General features: G+C 45.9%; 1 protein-coding gene across 1 annotated transcript in view; it reads left to right on the top strand.

The window, feature by feature from the left end:
• Nucleotides 1-19,158: 19,158 nt before the first annotated feature.
• MEGF10 (multiple EGF like domains 10) overlaps nucleotides 19,159-20,434 on the top strand; it is a 173,534-nt gene continuing 172,258 nt past the window's right edge. The window contains exon 1 of the mRNA XM_006130122.5: nucleotides 19,159-19,546. The gene's annotated coding sequence lies outside the window, so the exon portion shown is untranslated. The remainder of the gene's footprint in view (nucleotides 19,547-20,434) is intronic.

The raw sequence follows: 20,434 nt of genomic DNA, 5'->3' as shown, positions 1-20,434 counted from the left end.
GCCATTGGACCGAAGTTTAGTTGCCAAGCACCGGTAAATGTCCTTTAGCACATAATGCCTCCATGGTGACTGTACTGATCTGAGATCATGATTTTACTTCAGAATTTGCATTAGGCTGACTTTGGTGATGAAGTAACCAATTACCACAAACACGGTTTGCCACAGGCACTGTTTCCCCCCCTCTCCTCTGTCTTGTTGCAACACTGTAAATAGCTATTCTGGCGGCAGGAGCTGGATTCTTGATGTATGTCTGATTGGTTCTGATGTCTGTGTGATAGAATGCTGAGATAAAGATTCTTTATTGCTCACTTCTTAGTAAGGATATATGAGGTGCTTTAGTGTTATGAGTATACTGTCTTTGCTTCTCTAAAATAGGGTAGACAGTATTGCAGAGTGCTGTCTATTACGTGAGCAGCAAATTCAGGCCTCTGCCGTGGTCCCCAACTGTTCAGAATTACAACTAGAAAGAGTAAAATTCCACTGGTGCATGTAGCTACAGCACAGGGGCAGTGTAAACAGTCCTATGTTACCTCTTCATGAAGCACCTGCAGAAAGATATGTGCCCTGGAGGAAGGAGAAGGATTGGACTAAGAGTGGGAAGTGCTCGTAGCACTCAGAGTTATCAGCATTCTGGACTCCAGAGCAACACATCAGCAGCTGTGGGGAGGTTACTGTAAGTGAAAGCACTATTGTTTGTTGGGAGATACAGAATCAAATGTTATAAAAACAAAGGGCTACCATTAGGCCACCAGCACTGTTCTTAAATCTCTTCTACAGCTTAGCAAGCAGAGAGGTTAAGTGACTTGCCCCCAAATCATCAAGCAAACCATTTTCTGCCCACAGGCTTCCAAGTGAAATGGGCCTACTTATAATATGGAAGGTGTTGTCATCTATTATTGGTGAACGGTGAGGAGGGTGCTAGGAATTGGACTTCTGTGTTCTGTTTTCAGCTCTCTCAACAAGTTGCAGATTGACTTCAAGCAAGTAACTTAATCTATCTAAGGTTTATTTTACCTATCTGCAAGAGTACAAGTCATTTGAGATCTACTGATATTTGTGAAGAGCTGGACAATGCTCAGAGGAACGGTGCCTATGATACAGTGGCTACTTACTGCCTCTTGTGTACCCCCTCATGGCCAGGTGTGCCTCACCAGCACTCCACCCTGTTATCTCCTTTACTTATTCCACACAGTCCCCAAGAAAATTACAAACATTCCCCATCTGGGCTCCAATTTACTGGGCTATACCTGGCTCTCCAGGCCACAACCTTGAATTAGTATTTCACTTCCTTCAGTTGAGGGAGGGGATTCCTTACACTCTTTCCCAGAGTCACAATTAAATGTCTCTACAGGCACCAATCTTGCACCCTACAGTAGCTTCTTCCAACAGTTACAACTTCTCAAGCTTCTTTCCTGACCATGGCCCAGTTTAGTGTCAGCCTTCTGGCTGCCTTAGCTACAACTTCTCAACCACTTCTCACCACAGCTTCCTGCTGCTTTCCGCACAGCTTCCTGCTGCTTTCTGCACTGGGATCACCTGATCCTTTTTAGCACATAATGCCTCATAGATAAAATGGTTGTTGGGGACAACCTTGGCTCCAGTGATCATGAGCTAATTCAGTTTTAATTAAATGGAAGGATAAACAAAAATAAATCTGAGACTAGGGTTTTTTATTTCAAAAGGGCTAACTTTAATAAATTAAGGAAATTAGTTAGGGAAGTTGATTGGACTAAAGAAATTATGGATCTTGAGGTGGAGGAGGCCTGGAATTATTTTAAGTCAAAGTTGCAGAAGCTGTCAGAAGCCTGTATCCCAAGAAAAGGGAAAAAATGTATAGGCAGCTATGTTAGACCAAGCTGGATGAGCAAGCATCTCAGAGAGGTGGTTAAGAAAAAGCAGAAAGCATATAAGGAGTGGAAAATGGGAGGGATCAGTAAAGAAAGCTACCTTATTGAGGTTAGAGCATGTAGGGACAAAGTGAGACAGGCTAAAAGTCAAGTAGAGTTGGACCTTGCAAAGGGAATTAAAACCAATAGTAAAAGGTTTTATAGTCATATAAATAGGAAAAAAACAAAAAAAGAAGTAGGACTGCTAATTACTAAGGATGGAGTGGAGGTTAAGGATAATCTAGGAATGGCCCAATATCTAAACAAATACTTTGCTTCAGTCTTTAATGAGGCTAATGAAGAGCTTAGGGATAATGGTAACATAACAAATGGGACTAAGGATGTGGAGGTAGATATTACCATATCCGAGGTAAAAGCCAAACTTGAACAGCTTAATGGGAGTAAATCGGGGGGGGGGAGGGGCCCAGATAATGTTCATCCAAGAATATTAAAGGAACTGGCACATGAACTTGCAAGTCCATTAGCAAATTTTTTAAATAAATCTCTAAACTCAGGGGTTGTACCATTTGACTGGAGAATTGCTAATATAGTTCCTATTTTTAAGAAAGGGGAAAAAAAGTGACCCGGGTAACTATAGGCCTGTTAGTTTGACATCTGTAGTATGCAAGATCTTGGAAAAAATTTTGAAGGAGAAAGTAGTTAAGAGATATTGAGGCTAATGGCAATTGGGACAAATTACAACATGGTTTTACAAAAGGTAGATCATGCCAAACCAACCTGGTCTCCTTTTTTGAGAAAGTAACAGATTTTTTAGATAAAGGAAATGCAGTGGATCTAATCTACCTCGACTTTAGTAAGGCATTTGATACAGTACCACATGAGGAATTATTGGTTAAATTGGAAAAGATAGGGATTAATATGAAAGTTGAGAGGTGGATAAGCAACTGGTTAAAGGGGAGACTACAGCGGGTTATATTGAAAGGTGAACTGTCAGGTTGGAGGAAGGTTACTAGCGGAGTTCCTCAGGGATCAGTTTTGGGGCCAATTTTATTTAATCTTTTTATCGCTGACCTTGGCACCAAAAGTGGAAGTGTCCTGATAAAATTTGTGGATGACACAAAGTTGGGAGCTATTGCCAATTCAGAAAAGGATCAGGATATCATACAGGAAGATCTGGATGATCTTGTAAATTGGAGTGATAGAAACAGGATGAAATTTAATAGTGAGAAGTGTAAGGTTATGCATTTAGGGATTAATAACAAGAATTTTAGTTGTAAACTGGGGACACATCAGTTGGAAGTAACGGAGGAGGAGAAGGACCTCGGAGTCCTGGTTGATTATAGGATGACTATGAGCCACCATTGTGACATGGCCGTGAAAAAGGCTAATACGGTCTTGGGATGTATTAGGCGAGGTATTTCTAGTAGAGATAAGGAGGTGTTAGTGCCATTATACAAAGCATTGGTGAGACCGCATTTGGAATACTGTGTGTAGTTCTGGTCTCCCATGTTTAAGAAGGATGAATTCAAACTGGAACAGGTACAAAGAAGGGCCACTAGGATATTCCGAGGAATGGAAAACCTGTCTTATGAAAGGAGACTTAAGGAGCTTGGCTTGTTTACCTTAACCAAAAGAAGGTTGAGGGGGGACATGATTGCACTCTTTAAATATATTAGAGGGATAAATACCAGGGAGGGAGAGGAATTATTTAAGCTTAATACCAATGTGGACACAAGAACAAATGGATATAAGCTGGCTAGTAGGAAGTTTAGACTTGAGATTAGACGAAGGTTTCTAACCATTAGAGCAGTGGTCCCCAACCTTTACAGACTGCCGGGCGCCAGGGGGCGTGGCCGTTCGCCTGCCGGGCGCCCGGGGCCACCCCGCAAGCGCTGCGCGCCCGGGGCCGGCCCCGCCCCCACAAACACCACGTGCCCGGGGCTGACCCCGCCCCGCCAAGCGCCACGCGCCCGGGGCTGCCCCCCCCCCCCCCGGCAATCGCTGCGCACCCGGGGCCGGGCCCCCCCCCCGGCAAGCACCACGCGCCGGAGGGGAGAAGGGGCGCCGGCCCAAGTGCCACGTGCCCAGGCCAGCGCTCCTCCTAAGTGTCGTGCGCCCGGGCTGGTGCTCCCCCGCCAAGCGCTGCGCACCCAGGGCCGGCGCTGCCCCCCTCGCCCTCCAAGCGCCGCGCCCGGGGCACGAGCGGCCAATTCGCGGCGCTCCCGGGGCCGGTGCTTACCATGCGCCAGGTCCGGCTCCGGTGCAGCGCAGCACCACGTGCCCAGGGCTAGGCCAGCCCTGAGCACTTGGCGGGCGCACAAAAATGGCCCGCGGGCACCGTGTTGGGGACCACTGCATTAGGAGTGAAGTTCTGGAACAGCCTTCCAAGGGAAGTAGTGGGGGCAAAAGATCTATCTGGTTTCAAGATTAACCTAGATGGGTTTATGAAAGGGATGGTTTGATGAGATAACATGATCTTGGTAACTAATTGACCATTCATTATCAGTGGGAAATAGTTTAACAGAAGGATGAAAGGAGTTACTATAGAGAACTTTCTGGGTGTCTGGCTGGAGTCTTGCCCACATGCTCAGGGTTTAGCTGATCGCCATATTTGGGGTCGGGAAGGAATTTTCCTCCAGGGTAGATTGGCAGAGGCCCTGGAGGTTTTTCGCTTTTCTCTGTAGCATGGGGTACAGATCACAGCTGGAGGATCTCTGCATCTTGGGGTCTTCAAAGATATAGGTGAGAGGATTATTCTAGGAGGGGTGAGTGAGATTCTGTGGCCTGCACTGTGCAGGGGGTCAGACTAGATGATCATAATGGTCCCTTCTGACCATAAAGTCTATGAGTCTATGAGTAAATGAGATTAACTTTAATCAGAACTGGCTCAGACCCTGGCTCTCCAACCCACTGTTATGGTGCTATGGAAGAATAAGGCTGCCAGATGGTCTCCCAAAAAATACCAAACATACGGACTAAAAATTTGTCAAGAAAAAAAAACCCACCCACACCAAACACACATACTGTGTGGCTACTACCAAGAGCCACCAAGCTGGGAACAAAGGGGGAGGCAGCAGAGCCTGCTCTGCAAAGCAGCTGCCTTCTACCCAAAGCAGAAAGAGGCAGACCCCGGGGCAACACAATGGGAGGGCGGGGTAGGGAGGGGACCATGAGGTGGAAGGTGACTCCCCCATAGCCAGGTCTTTGGGTGTCCCAGTGGAAAGAAGCAGAAATTCTACCCCAGTCAGTTTTTTGGCTGAGGGCCCATGGAAGGCGCCTAAATGCAACTACAAAGCACCTGCAGGCTTCTCTCCTGGACTTCGGCGCCACAACGCACTTGAACAGTGCTCAGGAGCAGGGACAGGGCTTCTCCTCCTCCCCAAGGCGTTACTCCTCCTCAGATGCAATCAGCTGAGGGCTCCCAGTGCCAATTGTGCCCCCCTCCCAACCACTCCCTCCGCCCCCGCCTGCACGCAACCAGATGCTCCCAGAGCTGATCGCGGCCCCGCCTCCCAGCCTGGGACTCCCTCTGGTTGCATGCAGAAGTCTGGCGGGGGCGGGAGGAGTGACTGGGACTCCCAGCCACTCCCCCCACCCGGCTTCTGCACGCAACCACAAGCTCCCAGCTGGGAGGTGGAGCCACGATCAGTGCTAGGAGCCTGTGGTTGCTTGCAGAAGCTGGGCGGGGGGAGTGGCTGGGAGTCCCAACCAGTCCTTCTGCCCCCGCCAGGCTTCTATCCGACACCCAGCCGGAAAAACAGAAAATATTGGACATTGCACATGTCTGGTATTTTCTGAAATTTTTTACCGGACAGAGGGTGCAAAAACCAGACTGTCCAGTAGAATACCAGACACCTGGCAGCCCTATGAAGAATAAGGTATTATATATTACCTTTAGAAAGTTGTACTTATGGTAAGGGTTTCTGTTTTGTTATTTGGGAGTATGATAAGTAGCACTGTGCAAGATACGGTAAACAGCATACACACAGGAAATTTTTTTTCTTTCTAAGATCAGTGAAATGTAAGAAATTTTTCTGTGTACAGTAGATGTTGCACAGTTCCAAAATCCAATATGCCAAGTTTAGTTTAATTTGGTGCAATACATTTTCAAGCATTCTTGTGACTATTTACCTCATATTTTGTTGTGTAATGAAAGTTAAGTACTACTTTAGCAAGAGCAGGTATGATGTTCTGGTGTAACTCACAATCAAGTCAGGTTAGGTTATTTTCAAGGTTAAGCTATAATGTTCTGAAACCCTTACACAGTACAACAAGTCTGAAATGTAGTATTGAATGTAATAGACTGAAATTATTTTTGTCTAGACAGATCGTGTTATACATAGTGGTGATACTGCTATGACAGCTTATATTTTCCTCATATTGTTTATTATACCATTCTTTTAAGACATTTATTCCCAGTATGTCTCCAAGGGTATGTCTACACTACAGCATTATTTCGAAATATCTTATTTCACTAATAGTTATTTCGAAATATCTTATTGCTAATGCATCTATACACAAAATGCATTTCGAAATAGCATTTTGCTATTTCAAAATAGCACGTCCACACTGAGTGGACGCTGAATAGCACTTAATACCAGCCAGAACCAGGTCCGGCAGGGCATCAGGTCGGGAGTTACTTTTTGTGTGGCTGCTGCCTGAGGCTATCTGAGGCCTCTGCTTAAAGGGACCCCCCTGGACAGCCAGTTCTCAGGTTTCCCTGGCAGGCTCCTGGGAGCTGGCAGACTGCTCCTGGGGAGCGGTGGAGGGCTGGCTGCCAGTGGCTTGCTGGCTCGTGTTTTGGGGCCACTGGGTCAGGGGCAGTGACTACTGGCTCTGGGCTGGCAGGCTTGGAGCTGGCACAAGCACTGTGGCCAGAGTCAACCCCTTTAAGGGATCCAGGGATTGGGGAGGGAGAGGAGTGTTCCTGGTTGAGGCTGGAGTGCTCACCAGGGCACCGTGGGAAGGCTGGAGGCCTCCTATTTTGATATGTGTCTACACAGCACTTATATCAAAATACCTATTTTAAATTTGGCATTATTCCTCGTGGAATGAGGTTTACCAAATTCGAAATAAGCACTCCGCTATTTCGAATTTATTTCGAAATAGCAGTTTGGCTGTGTAGATGCTAGTGAAGTTATTTAGAAATAACAGCTGTTATTTCGAAAAAACTTTGCTGTGTAGACATACCCCAAGTTCTTGACCGATAAACACAACAGGAGAAACTATGATAGGAGAAATAACTGGTGAGTAGAATCTTTGTTAAATGGCAGCAGTCAGTGATTTTAAATTTTATCTTTTCTATCTTCTATCCCATAATCTCAACCATACTCTACTAATGATGACCAAAATTAAGTCAAAGATGTTCATATTTATATGTGTATAGGACTGATTGTAAACACTCCTTTGGTAGAATGAGGGAAATATGTGATGCTTGGAATTATAATGTAGATTTCATTGAAGAACAGAGCAGATCAAAAAGTGCTCTTGCTGCTTTTCTTGTGTTCTGCTTTTTAGACCTCCATCCTCTCTCATTGCTTTCTCTCATGCTTTTTTTTAATTAATTTCTTCCTTCTTCCCTGTTTGCTTTACTCCTCTGACCCCTGCCATCTATATTTTTCATTTTTCTCTTGCTTCTTCCCTCTTTCCTTTCTTCTTTATCTATATTTCCCAGTCTCCATTTTCCTTCCCCCAAATACTCTAAAGCCACATCTATTATCAACCTGAATAATTTCTTCCTGTATTTCTGGTCTTAAGGCCAAAGGCACAATGGGAGAGAAGTAGACTGGTTGCTATGGTGCTTTATGGTACTTTACCCTGTTTCGTACGTTCTAGGTTGAAAACAAATGTTTCTTCCTCTCCCAGCTGAAAACAGCTTCTGAAGGAAATGTTGTTTTATAGGAACACAGCATTGTTATTGTTACTCTGGTGTCCTTTTCCTTCAAAATTACAAAAGGATTTCAACTTCTCCTAATCTCATTCATGCCACTTCCCATCTTCACATTTAATTTCTGTGTGTGGCTACAATACCTCTTTCTGGGTTCATGACAGGCTAGAACTACAGGTATTCTCAGTTGAGATCCGGTGAATTGTGTTTGAATACGATCTGCTGTGTTCTAATTCCATCTAATCTTTACAGTTAGGAAACACATGTATAGTAATGCTACTCAAACCAGTGAGGGTATGTCTACACTACCACCCTAGTTCGAACTAGGGTGGTAATGTAGGCAACCGGAGTTGCAAATGAAGCCCGGGATTTGAATTTCCCGGGCTTCATTTGCATCTTGCCGGGCGGCGCCATTTTTAAATGTCCGCTAGTGCGGACTCCGTGCCGCGTGTAGCCACGCGGCACGGACTAGGTAGTTCAGATTAGGCTTCCTATTCCAAACTACCGTTACTCCTCGTTTCACATTTAAAAATGGCGCCGCCCGGCAAGATGCAAATGAAGCCCAGGAAATTCAAATCCCAGGCTTCATTTGCAACTCCGGTTGCCTACATTACCACCCTAGTTCGAACTAGGGTGGTAGTGTAGACATACCCTTACATGTATTCATCTCACAAAATCCTCTGCCCTAGAGTTCATCTTACAATAGCTAGAGTCATGTTTAAGATGGGAATAAGATAATTTCACATCTCAATATATATAGGGCCTTGCTATGTTATAAAATTGTTTACATATAGCCATATTCTCACCTAGCAGGACATGATTATGGCTTGTGCATAATGAGATTTGATATCACAGTAAACTTCCGATAATACGGCACCTTTAGGACCCAAGGGGTGCTGGATTATCAGATATGCCGGACTGTCGGAAAGGGGGGCTATGAGGGGTCTGAGGTGGGGTGGGGGAGTGCCACCCCAGACCCCTCATAGCCCCCCCTTCCGATAGTCCGGCTCTGTCCCAGGCGTCCCCAATTTAGCTGCTGCTGGTCAGTTTCAGCAGTGGCTGAATCGGGGACGCCTGGGACAGAGCAGCCGGGGTGCTGACAGGTTAGTCCGGCAGTGCCGAGGGGTGGGCGCTACGGGACCAACCCTGCAGCACCCCAGCTGCTCTGCCCCAGGCGTCCCCGATTCAGCCGCTGCTGAAACTGACCAGCGGCTGACCAGAAGCAGCTGCTGGTCAGTTTCAGCAGCGGCTGTCTTGGGGACGCCTGGGGCAGAGCAGCTGGGGTGCTGCCAGGTTGGTCCTGTAGTGCCGCTCCTCGGTGTTGCAGGACCAACTCGGCAGCGCCCCAGGTGTCCCCTAGTCAGCCGCTGCTGAAACTGATCAGCAGCTGACTCCAGGAAGCCCGGGGCAGAGCTGGAATCAGCCGCTGGTCAGTTTCAGCAGCGGCTGACTAGGGGACGCCTGGAGCAGAGCAGCTGAGGTGCTGCCGGGTTGGTCCTGCAGCCCCAAGGGGCAGCGCTATGTGACCAACCCGGCAGCACCCCAGCTGCTCTGCCACCGGCTTCCCCGATTCAGCTGCTGGTCAGTTTCAGCAGCGGCTGAATTGGGGAATCTGGGTGCAGCGCAGCTCCAATTGTCCAGCTGCCCAGAGCACTTCCGGGTTCCCGATGGTGCCGGATCATCAGGAGTGCTGGAGCATTGGATGCCGGACCAATGGAGTTTTACTGTAGTATGTTTAGGGCAAGTGTATTTGGTAACAGAGAGCACACCAATATCCTACAAGTTTGAAGGATCGTGCCAACTGTAATTTTGGGGCTATGTCCAAGTACAGAAGCATTCCCTCTATTCTAGATAGTGGCCATATTTACAGTGTTTTCAAGTTTCATTTCTGATCCTTGTCTCTTTGTTGTTCTAACTGCACATATATGGGTCCTACCCTTCATAAATCAGCTTTCTTAACAGACTATCACTACCACCCTTATTTAGGCTGATCAGGTATTTTCCTTTTAGTCCCTTTGAAACCCAGGGTTCCCTAAATCCAAAGCTCCCGAAAACTTTACTCTCTGCAAGGCATTATCAGGAAATAAACCAAGGAAGATACAGGACTTCCATCTGCTATATATATAGCATAAATCCAAGATCTCCAGAATGTCAAATCCAAATCCCTCATGCCTGTCTACCCCTTTTATGTTAGTAACTGCTACAATTACATTAACATATCAATCAAAGAAAAAAATCATTAAGCACTTTTTAAGCTGTTACTTATCCAGATGTTTTTGCAGAGTCTGCAGTTTCATGGCCCCGACGCATACATACAGCAAAAGTCAAATATAGATAAGACTTCCTGTTTTTCATAGACTTTTACACCAGCATATCAGGAAAGGCACAATCAGGCTCAAACCTCATGATCGCTAACCCAGCTTTGCTTTAGTGACTCTAAGGTTTACAGGTAATACTTTTGGCAATAAGCACAGTAATAGATATTCCATCCCAATAATTGACAGTGGCTTGAGCACCTTGCAGGTTGTTGAAAATGCCCCTCATCACCACCTTGTTCCTGTCACATAGCTATCCTTGTAAATTCCTATACTGTAGCTTGGGAAATGATGAGAAGTCCTGTAGCACCTTAGGGCATACCTACACTACGAAATTATTTCAAAATAAGTTATTTCAAAATAATAACTCCCAAAATAACAATTTTGAAATAGCTCTATTCCTCTTGACAAGCAGGGGTTATTTTGAAATAACAAGCCCACTATTTTGAAATAATGGGCTTGGTAGTGTGGACGCTCCCCTTATTATTTTGAAATAGCGTAGAGCAGGGCTTATAGACTAACAAATATAATATAGTATCATGAGCTTTCATGGGCAAAACCCACTTCTTCAGATGAACAGAGATAATCTGCTCATCTGAGGAAGTGGATTTTGCCCATGAAAGCTCATGATACTCATATATATTTTTGTTAGTCCTGTAGCACCTTAGAGACTACTCATTGTTTTTAAAGTTACAGACTAACACGGCAACCCCTCTGAGACTGTATCTTGGAAGCATCCAAAAAACCTTGAAAAGGTTCCTTTTGTGAAACTATCAGACGAAGATCTCAGAAAATTCTGAGCTTTGTGTGGAAACCAGATGTTCCATATTATAACTTGAATGTTTTAAATGTTTAAATGAAAAGATAGACTTGATCATACATCATCATGCAATCACTTTATCTCAGCAACTGAAGCAGTGAAACTGAATACTATCAATTTAAAAATTCTTTTTAAGTGGGAAAATATCTGCTTATTGCATGCTTGTGAGCTGAATTTATTTTGTAGTATTTTTCTCAGTAATATATGATATACCTGTTTTATTATTTTTCGTTTTAGTTTAAGGAAAACCCTTGTTTTTAAACCCTATTTTCAGCAGGTGTCTTCAGCATGTTCTATCACAAAGAAGGAAGATATCATCAATAAAATCATAATGTCTCTGTCACATGAAAGTCATATGTAGCTTAGCAGGCCTGGGATGGAAGTTTCCATCCCAGCTGAAACCAGCAGAGCACAGCCTGGGATCCTGCAAGCCCAAACAGCAACTGGGCTTTATTAGCTTTAAGCAATGCCTTGAGCTGGGAAACTACTGAGCAGTAAACAAGTTTGACCTTGGTCTCAGCTCATGAAAGTGATAAGAATGATGTTGAGCCAGGTACGTGCACACCAGGTAAACAACTGGGCTGCGTCTAGATTGGCATGATTTTCTGGAAATGCTTTTAACGGAAAAGTTTTCCGTTAAAAGCATTTTCGGAACAGAGCATCTAGATTGGCATGGATGCTCTTCCGCAAAAGCACTTTTTGCGGAAAAGCGTCCGTGCCAATCTAGACGCGCTTTTCCGCAAAAAAGTCCCGATCGCCATTTTTGCGATCGGAGCTTTTTTGCGGAAAACAAATCTTTGCGCAAAAGGGACTTTTGCCTGAATGGGAGCAGAATAGTATTTCTGTAAGAAGCACTGATTTCTTACAGTAGTAAGTCAGTGTTTTTGCGGAAATTCAATTGGCCAGTGTAGACAGATGGCAAGTTTTTCGGGAAAAGCGGCTGATTTTCCGGACAAACTGGCCAGTCTAGACACAGCTCTGTAGTATATATAAGATCTGTTAGATCTCCAGGGACCTAAACCTCGAAGGGTGCCCTGGGTCCCCCAGCTGGAGCCACGTCCGCAGTGGCCTGGTGCGAGGTAACCGGAACAGGACTCCTCACAGACCTGAAGGGGCGTAAGCATTTCCAAGTCTTGTTACTCTTTTATGCATTGCTCTGCATATGCTTATTGGCGTATTATTTTGCAGTAGCTCTGTAACCATCTGGCAGTATTAAGCCTGTAATAGTAGTGATGTAGTAAGATTAATAAAAGCAACTATCCCTAATCGACTCTGTCTTGAAGCGAATCCACAACCCGGTTGGGCCCTGCCCCTGTGACTTGACAGTCTCCCAAAAACATACTATGTGGTTGTTGGTTTTTTTTTAAGTGCAGACAATCTTATTCATAGGTCAACCCAGCAATATGAACATCCAGTAATTCTGGCCCAAATTTATGATTATTTATTCTGTCACTGTGACATACCAAATATCTCCTATGCTAATGTTCTATATATTTATTTAAAAAGAGTGTTTTAAAGGCATATTTAATGTATAACAAATATATAATGGAAGATAATGTAACTATTTAAAATAGGGGGAAAAATCTTGAATTCTATTCAGTATGACATAAAGTTTTCTGTCTATCTCAGTGAAATGTTGTCAATAATTTAAGGGATTCTAAAAACCTATATGGTAAACCCTACGTAGCCAGGGCGATGCATTTGCAGAGAACTGTAGGACACGTATTTATTAATCTTTGTATTTAAGCAAACACAAATCGTAAGTATAAAACTAAGGATGGAGTCAATACTATTCTGCAAATAAACTGAAATTAAGATGCCCTCTACTGGTAGGCTGTGTCTACACTGGCCTCCCTTCTGGAAAAGGGATGCTAATGTAGCACTTTGGAATAGGCAAATCCGCGGGGGATTTAAATATCCCCCGCGATATTTGCATTAACATGGCTGTCGCTTTTTTCCGGCTTGGAGATAGGCCGGAGGAAAGCGCCAGTCTAGACGTGATTCTCCGGAAAATAAAGCCTTCAAGTAGGAATAAGAGATCCTCCGGAAAAGGCTTTATTTTCCGGAGAATCACGTCTAGACTGGCGCTTTCCTCTGGCTTATCTCCAAGCCGGAAGAAAGCGGCAGCCATGTTAATGCAAATATCGCGGGGGATATTTAAATCCCCCGCGGATTTGCCTATTCCAAAGTGCTACATTAGCATCCCTTTTCCGGAAGGGAGGCCAGTGAAGACACAGCCGTAGTGTTTATACTTTGTTCCTGAAACATCTGCCAAGTATGGTGGGGAGGATAGCACTGTTTTTGACTGGTATGATTGTGAAATGGATGTCTTGGTGTATGGATTTGAAGGCCATCTGGATTTATTTTTACTTGCCTACCATTTGGCTCAGGCAAAAAAGTTGATTTTTATAATTTTTATGATAGTGTTTCAGCCAGAAATGGCAGAGGTTCCTGGGAGCTCCAGTACACAAGTAATACAGTTGGAATGTAGACCCGACAGTCTCATTCTTAGTCCTGAAATGATCACAGTTTTATGCACAGCATAAAAAACATCATTTAACATCATCAAAAAGTTACTGAAAGACTCTCTTACCATGTGGTAGCATCTAAGATAGTGCAGTTTTCTCCTGGGTTCACAAGATGAATTACTTCATGAGTGCTCTGCTGTTGAAAATGATGATTTTTTTTAAGTGGCAACATCTGCATGGAGAGACTGTGCTATTCAATGTGAGCAAATGATTATGGCATTTTGGACAAACTTGCCTAAAACTCAAACTGAGGAAATCTGTGGTAACAAAATGTATACAATGTATGCATTTGCACATAACACATTTTCAAAACATTTAGAATGAGTTAAGTGAGCAATATTATAGTCTCTTTGGTTAAGGGGGGAAGAATACTGTTCTTAATTAGCTAGCCAATAAAAAAAACTAGCCAAATAATTGAGAGGCAATGTGGTTTAATGGACTGAGTCCAAGAATGGCAACCGCTGTGTTGTGAGAAAAGCAATTCTGATTCTGGCCCTGACTTGCTTCTCTAAATTTTCTGCATCTGTAAAATAGAGATAAATACTTATCCAGGTCACAAGGGTATTGAGAGGGTTGATTGGTTAATACTGTTATGCTGAGAGGTAGTGGTGACTGCATAAATCACAAACTTCTTTGAGTTTGGTGTGAATATGCTTACAATTATCATAACTGTCCAGATGAATTAATCAGAACCTCCCCCACAAAGGCAAAAGGAAGTTATGGACCTCTCCACAAGTGTCTGAACTGAGTGAGTTGGATGAAAATTGTTTTGGATAAGTAAGGGGTGTGCAGTAAGGCAAAAGAAACAAACAAAATCTGAGTGACTAAAACCTGATCTACATTCAGAATGTACGTTGATATAACTGCATCCTTTGATGTAAGGGTATGTCTACACTACAGCGTTATTTCGAAATAGCTTATTTTGAAATAAGGCATCTAGACACAAAATGCATTTCGAAATAGCGTTTTGCTTTTTGAAATAGCGCATCCACACTGAGTGGACGCTGAATTGCATTTAAGGCTGGACGGAACCAGGTCCATCAGGGCATCAGGTCAGGAGTTACTTTGTGTGGCTGCTGCCTGAGGCTATCTGAGGCCTGTGCTTAAAGGGACCCCCGGCCCCCCCCCCGGCCAGTCGGTTCTCAGCTTTCCCTGCTTGCTTGCCTATCTCGATGAGGGACAGCAAAGCATTTTGTCTCTGTGTGCTCTGGTTGCCCTCACTCAGGACACCACAGCATTCTGCAACATGGAGCCAGAGCTGCTCCTGGGTTCGCATGTGGCCTTTGGTGGCCAGACTGGCAGCTATCCTGCCATAGATGGCTGCATTCCTCCATCTAGTGAGGAGCTCATGGATGTTGGGGACATCCCCCCCCCACTTGAATAAGGTCCATGATCTCCACCCTGGACCAGGAAGGCGCTATTTCGAAATAGTGGTTTGCCTGTGTAGACACTAGTAATGTTATTTCGAAATAACGGCTGTTATTTCGAAAGAACCTTGCTGTGTAGACATACCCTAAGAAATTAAACACTGTGGAGCACCGTAACAGTGTTGTCTCAATCTTTGGTATAGACATGGTTATGTCTGTGTGGAATAATGCTTTTCTAGTTGCCATTGCTCAGGGAAGTATAGGTAATGTAGCAATGGAAAAACCCAGTGTAATGAGCATCTCCACGGTGGAGTTATAGCACATAGCCATGCTTCTGTAGCCTCCATACTGTAGACAAGCCCCGAGAGAGAGAGCTGGAAGATGCAGCATGCTGTCTTAGGAGAAACTTGGAAAGAAGCATTAGGTCAAGAATTCAGGCTGAAAAGAATGTTTTTGGTGTTGTGAGCAAAAGAACCTATATCCTGCTATTTGATTCATTTTGTGTTCAAGGACACAAAACTTTGTACATTTGTAAATAAACAAGATTATGTCAAAGAAAACACCAGGCTCCATTGATTTCTACTTTCAATTGGAACATTTTCAGGGCCCTGAAATTTCTCCCAGGGCTTAGGTTGAAAAGGAGCAACAATATTTTGAAGTTTCAGAGCTCTATAAATGTGATAAGTATTATGTGCTTTTACTAAGTATGAATGTTTCCTAGAGACAGTGGAGGTTGCTCTTTACAAGGAAATAAAGCTTCAAACCAAATGGTAATTTATATGTAGTGTGTAGCCTAGCAAGATGGTTCCTGGCCTTAGCATTTAGAGATATTCAGGCTATTTTCTCTCACATTATGTTAGTTAGAAATATTTCCTTGTGTGGGAGATGCATAAAGTATGGGTAGTTTTCAGAATATAAGAGGGGTTGTTGCAGAAGTGTAGTCCTTCTAATTGTACAACAATTATAGATTTTTAAAACTATCCTTTAACTATTATTCAGTAAAAACTCATTGCCAGCAAGTTTGTAAATGTTCTTTGTCTAAGGCAATGACCACTATTATTACTATAATGAGCCTAAGCACTGGATTTGGTACCAACACTAAAAAGATTGTTGCAGACGGCAGGTGGCACTATTTTCAAAGACATTTCTTCAAGCACAGAGAAAAAATCCTTCACTTTGTCCATTCCCTCAAATGCTGCGTAAAGAGATTATCTTAAAAATGAAAACTTTATTTTCAAAATCATAAATACTTTAATTGGCATGAAAACTTATACGAGTCTTACTGATATGAAGTATAGTAGATGTATTACACCAAACAGTTGCAAGCTAGGAACAATGTGTAGTCCTGTGGCACCTTCCGAGCGCATCTGATAAAGTGGGTTCCAGCCCATGAAAACTCATGCCTAAATAAATGTCATTTAGAGTTTAAGATGCCACAGGACTCCTCATTTTTGCTGAAAGGTAGGAGGAATTGCCAACATTACAATGTACTGAGGGCAGGGCTGGATTAAGGGGGGGTTACCAGGTAGACCCCCCCAAAAAAACGGACACACTTGATTGTGGGCGGGGGGGGGGGGGTCTGGCTGGGAAGAAACGGGGAGGCAGGAAGCAGAGCTCGGGGGGTCGGGGGCCACAAGGCTGGCAGAGAGGAAGGGCGGGGCAGAGGAAGGGGGGAGGGAAGCAGAGGTGGTGGGGGTGGGGGTGCAGCGGCCCTGGCCGGAGGAGATCAGGAAGAGGAAGTGGGGGAGAACCAGCCGGCCGGGAAGGTGGGAGGGGTGAGCAAATCGGCCAGTGCGTAATGGGACTGACCCGGGCACTTGCAGATCCCAGGGCACTGCCTGTCCCACACAGGCTCCCGGCGATGCACAAGCGAGGAGGAGGCTTCCCCTCCTCCTCACACTCAACCAACTGAGGGCTCCCAGCAGCCCTGCTTCCCAGCTGGGACTCCCAGATGGTCCCCCCACCTACGCCAGGTTTCCGTCCGGTGCGCAGCCGGAAAAATCAGAAAATAGCGGACATTGCACATGTCCGGTATTTTCTGATTTTTTTTTTACTGGATAGAGAGCACAAATACCAGACTGTCCGGTACAATATCGGACACCTGGCAACCCTAATTGCAGCTGTGAGGTGTGCAGCACGCTGGGTGGTGGGGCTGTGCATACGCTGTGTGCCCGGGGGCGGAATCAAGCATGCATCGCACGCCCACTGCCCGGGGCACATGAATGGCTTGAACTGGCCCTGAGGGATTTTTCTCACTGCCATTGTTTAGTTTCTCTTTCAAACTATATTCAAAATAAAAGTAAAACAGTGGTTCCTATGTATAAGTCACCCTAAGAATATAGCTGGTTTACTACATTTAGCATTATTGGGGGCGGAGGGGAACTGTATTGTGCCAGTCTCCAAGAGGTTTCAAGTTTCTTTGGGCATCTCTGTATGATGAAGTGACTAGAGCATGCCCACTTTTACAAATGGGTGTTTGTTTTCAGTGCTATCCACTTAAAAGCTTCAAAATATTTGGAAGAAAATTAAGGATGCACCGTTTGATTCTAATGAAAGGAGACAGTGTCCTTCCTGAATAGGAACATATGTCATGTTGTGGTACAAAGGCAGTCATTTCTAATCCCACTTTCTACATGTAAGTATGTTTTTGAATGGCACCAGATATAACTGCTAGAACTAGAGGTGCGGGGGGGAGGGGAGGGGAGATGGGGTGAGGAAGGTGGTACTGTTGAACCCCCTGGCTTGAAGTGGATTCTATTACATAAAGGCTACGTCTAGACTGGCATGATTTTCCGCAAATGCTTTTAATGGAAAAGTTTTTCCGTTAAAAGCATTTGTGGAAAAGAGCGTCTAGATTGGCATGAAATACAGGACTATGTAGCACTTTAAAGACTAACAAGATGGTTTATTAGATGATGAGCTTTTGTGGGACAGACCCACTTCCTCCACGAAAGCTCATCATCTAATAAACCATCTTGTTAGTCTTCAAAATGCTACATAGTCCTGTATTTTGTTTCAGCTACACCAGACTAACACGGCTACATTTCTATCACTAGATTGGCACGGACGCTTTTGCGCAAAAGCACTTTTTGCAGAAAAGCATCCGTGCCGATCTAGACGCGGTTTTGCGCAAGAAAGCCCTGATCGTCATTTTTGCGATTGGGGCTTTTTTGTTGAAAACAATACTGCGTTGTCTACACTGGTCCTCTTGCACAAAAGCATTTGGGCAAGAGGGTTTTTGCCCGAACGGGAGCAGCATAGTATTTCCGCAAGAACACTGACAATCTTACATGAGATCATCAGTGTTCTTGCTCAAATTCAAGTGGCCAGTGTAGACACAGCCTTTAAAGAGTTTACAGTTTAGTTCAGTGGCTCTCAGCACTCCTACTGTAAATTTTTTTCCAGTTCCCTGGGCAGGAGGGGTGCATACTATGTAACAACCTGCCCCGCAATCAGCGGGGACAACTCTGATGGTCCGGACCAGTGTTTCTTAAACTGTTTTCCGCAGCACACCGGCACACAGGTGCCATAGGCTGTCAGAGGTGTGCGGGGAAGAACAACAAAGTTCATAATGGCAACCCTTAAAGGGGCCGGCAACCTTTTTTTCTCAATAACTTTCTCCCTAACCCTTTTGTTTTGTTCAATACCCCCCCCCCCCCCTTTTTTTTTGCTTAAAAAAATTACTTGGTGTTCCTCATAGAAAAAAATATTGTTTGGTGTTCCTCGATCTTAAAAAGTTTAAGAAACACTGGTCCAGACTATCTTGTGAAGCTTTATCCTGCATCTAGGCTTGGACTGAAAAACTGGACAAAACTCCCTTGACTTTGAAGGCGCCAGGATCTCACTCTAGACACTGTGAACCAAATGCCTGGTCCTGCAGTGCCTTTGCACCGTCCCAGCGAGAAGCCAGTGGCTGATCTGACCCCCGAGGAATCTCCCCAAGATAGGATGCTCCTCGGGTGGCATATTGCCACTGCAAGTGGGTCTTAATGGTCTGAGCAAGCAGGCAGGTGTGGGGCATCCTTGCAATCTTCGGAGGAGGGGAGGGGCCCTCTGGGCTGGGCCGAGCATTGGAGTTTCAGGCTGCTCCAGCTTGCTTCGGGCAGCAGCCCCTGGCCCGTGCAAAGCGCAGCTGAGCAGGCCCGTTGCACCTACGACGGCTGGTTGCCTTGCTCTGCCCTGCCTGTGCGCGCGTGTCCCCCGGCTCCGGGCCGCTCCTTGCCCCGGGGCAGGCGGGGATTGCCCCAGCAGGGGGCGCGTGTCTGTCCCAGCGAGGCTGGAGCCAGCCACCCCGTCTGGCCCGTCTCCTGGGCTGGGACCCCCCTTTCCCTCCCCCGCCTCTGTCGGAGCGCGGCGGGGCACTTGCCATTGGCCGAGGCGCGCTGCGGTGTCGCAGAGGGAGGCGAAGGCAGCCGCGCGGGGGAGCAGCAGGTTCTAGGAGCCCACCCGGGACAGCGGGGGCGGCGGCGGGGCACTCGCGCGTCGTGCCAGGAGCAGCAGGCGGCGGCGGGGAAGCGCCTCAGTGACTGTCCCAGCGCTCGCCGCAGCCCAGCTCCCGCTCCGGCTCTCCCCATCCCGGCCCTCGCCCCCGCTGTGCGGCGGGGAGGGGAACTAGTCCTCCAGCCTCCCGCCCCCTGGGGCCAAATCCCTAGGCTGGCTGGCGCTCCCTGGAGCAGCCGGCTGTAGGCTAAGCCCCGGTGCAGCCGGTGCCCTGCCAGGGGGTGCGCGCAGCCTTGAGGACGAAGGACGCTGCTGGGGTGCAGCTCAGCGTCGCTGGGGCAGGTAAGGACGCCTGACAAAGGCCTGGTGCTCTGCTTGCTCCCCTGGCCAGAGGTGGGGGGGATCTTGCCCCTCAGCAGAGCGCTGCCCCAGGCTGGGAGCGCGGGAAAAGCCCCCATAGTATTGCTTTTGTAGGGAAAAATCCCCCCAAATTGGCTTAGGCTGGGCTGGGATTTCAGCCGTCGCCCCGCTTTGCATTTCTATGGGGTGCGTTGTGGAGAAGGAAGCGGGTCACAGCGGGCGTTTCATCCCGCGAGCAAAGCGCCTTGGATGGTTTGCAGCCGCTTTTCGACTCCGCGTTCCGGTCCGAAAGGGAATATGTTACGCAGGGGTGCGCTTGTCTTTTGCTCCGGCAACTTTGGAACACCCCCCACCCCAACTTTTCTTCTATGAGTTACTCCATGTTTGCAGGCTTGGCTGCGTTAATGTTCGCCAGGTCCCCTGAAGCAGGGGAGGTGCAGCGCCACTTGTTCTCGATACTCCAGGAGAGGATCAGCTGTGGATTTAAAGTGCGATGTTTACATTGCACCCTGCCATTCCCCACTTTTGGGGGGCTCCCGAATCCGAGTTTGTGGAAACCTTGGAGACGGGTTCTCGGTAAACATTGGTTTGACTGACCGTGTTTGTTCTTTGTAGTGGCTGTGTTCTTTTTCTTTTCTAGACTGAGTACAGCCAGAAGCGTTTATTTTTCGTGATTTGGTAACTAATTGCATATGGGGATGCCTCTTGTTTTAATATTTGTATGCATGGACATTTAAAAAAAATATTGTATTTCATCTTTGTAGATAATGTACCTTTTAGTACCCACATCAGGTGAAATAGTTTAATATACAGAACATTTTGTTTTAGACAGTTATTTTAAACAAGCAATGAAACTGACTTCTATAATCC

The sequence above is a fragment of the Pelodiscus sinensis genome, chromosome 6 (genome assembly GCF_052426305.1).
Source record: "Pelodiscus sinensis isolate ZL-2025 chromosome 6, ASM5242630v1, whole genome shotgun sequence".
NCBI lineage: Eukaryota > Metazoa > Chordata > Testudines > Trionychidae > Pelodiscus > Pelodiscus sinensis.
This window is presented reverse-complemented; position numbering and strand designations above follow the sequence as displayed.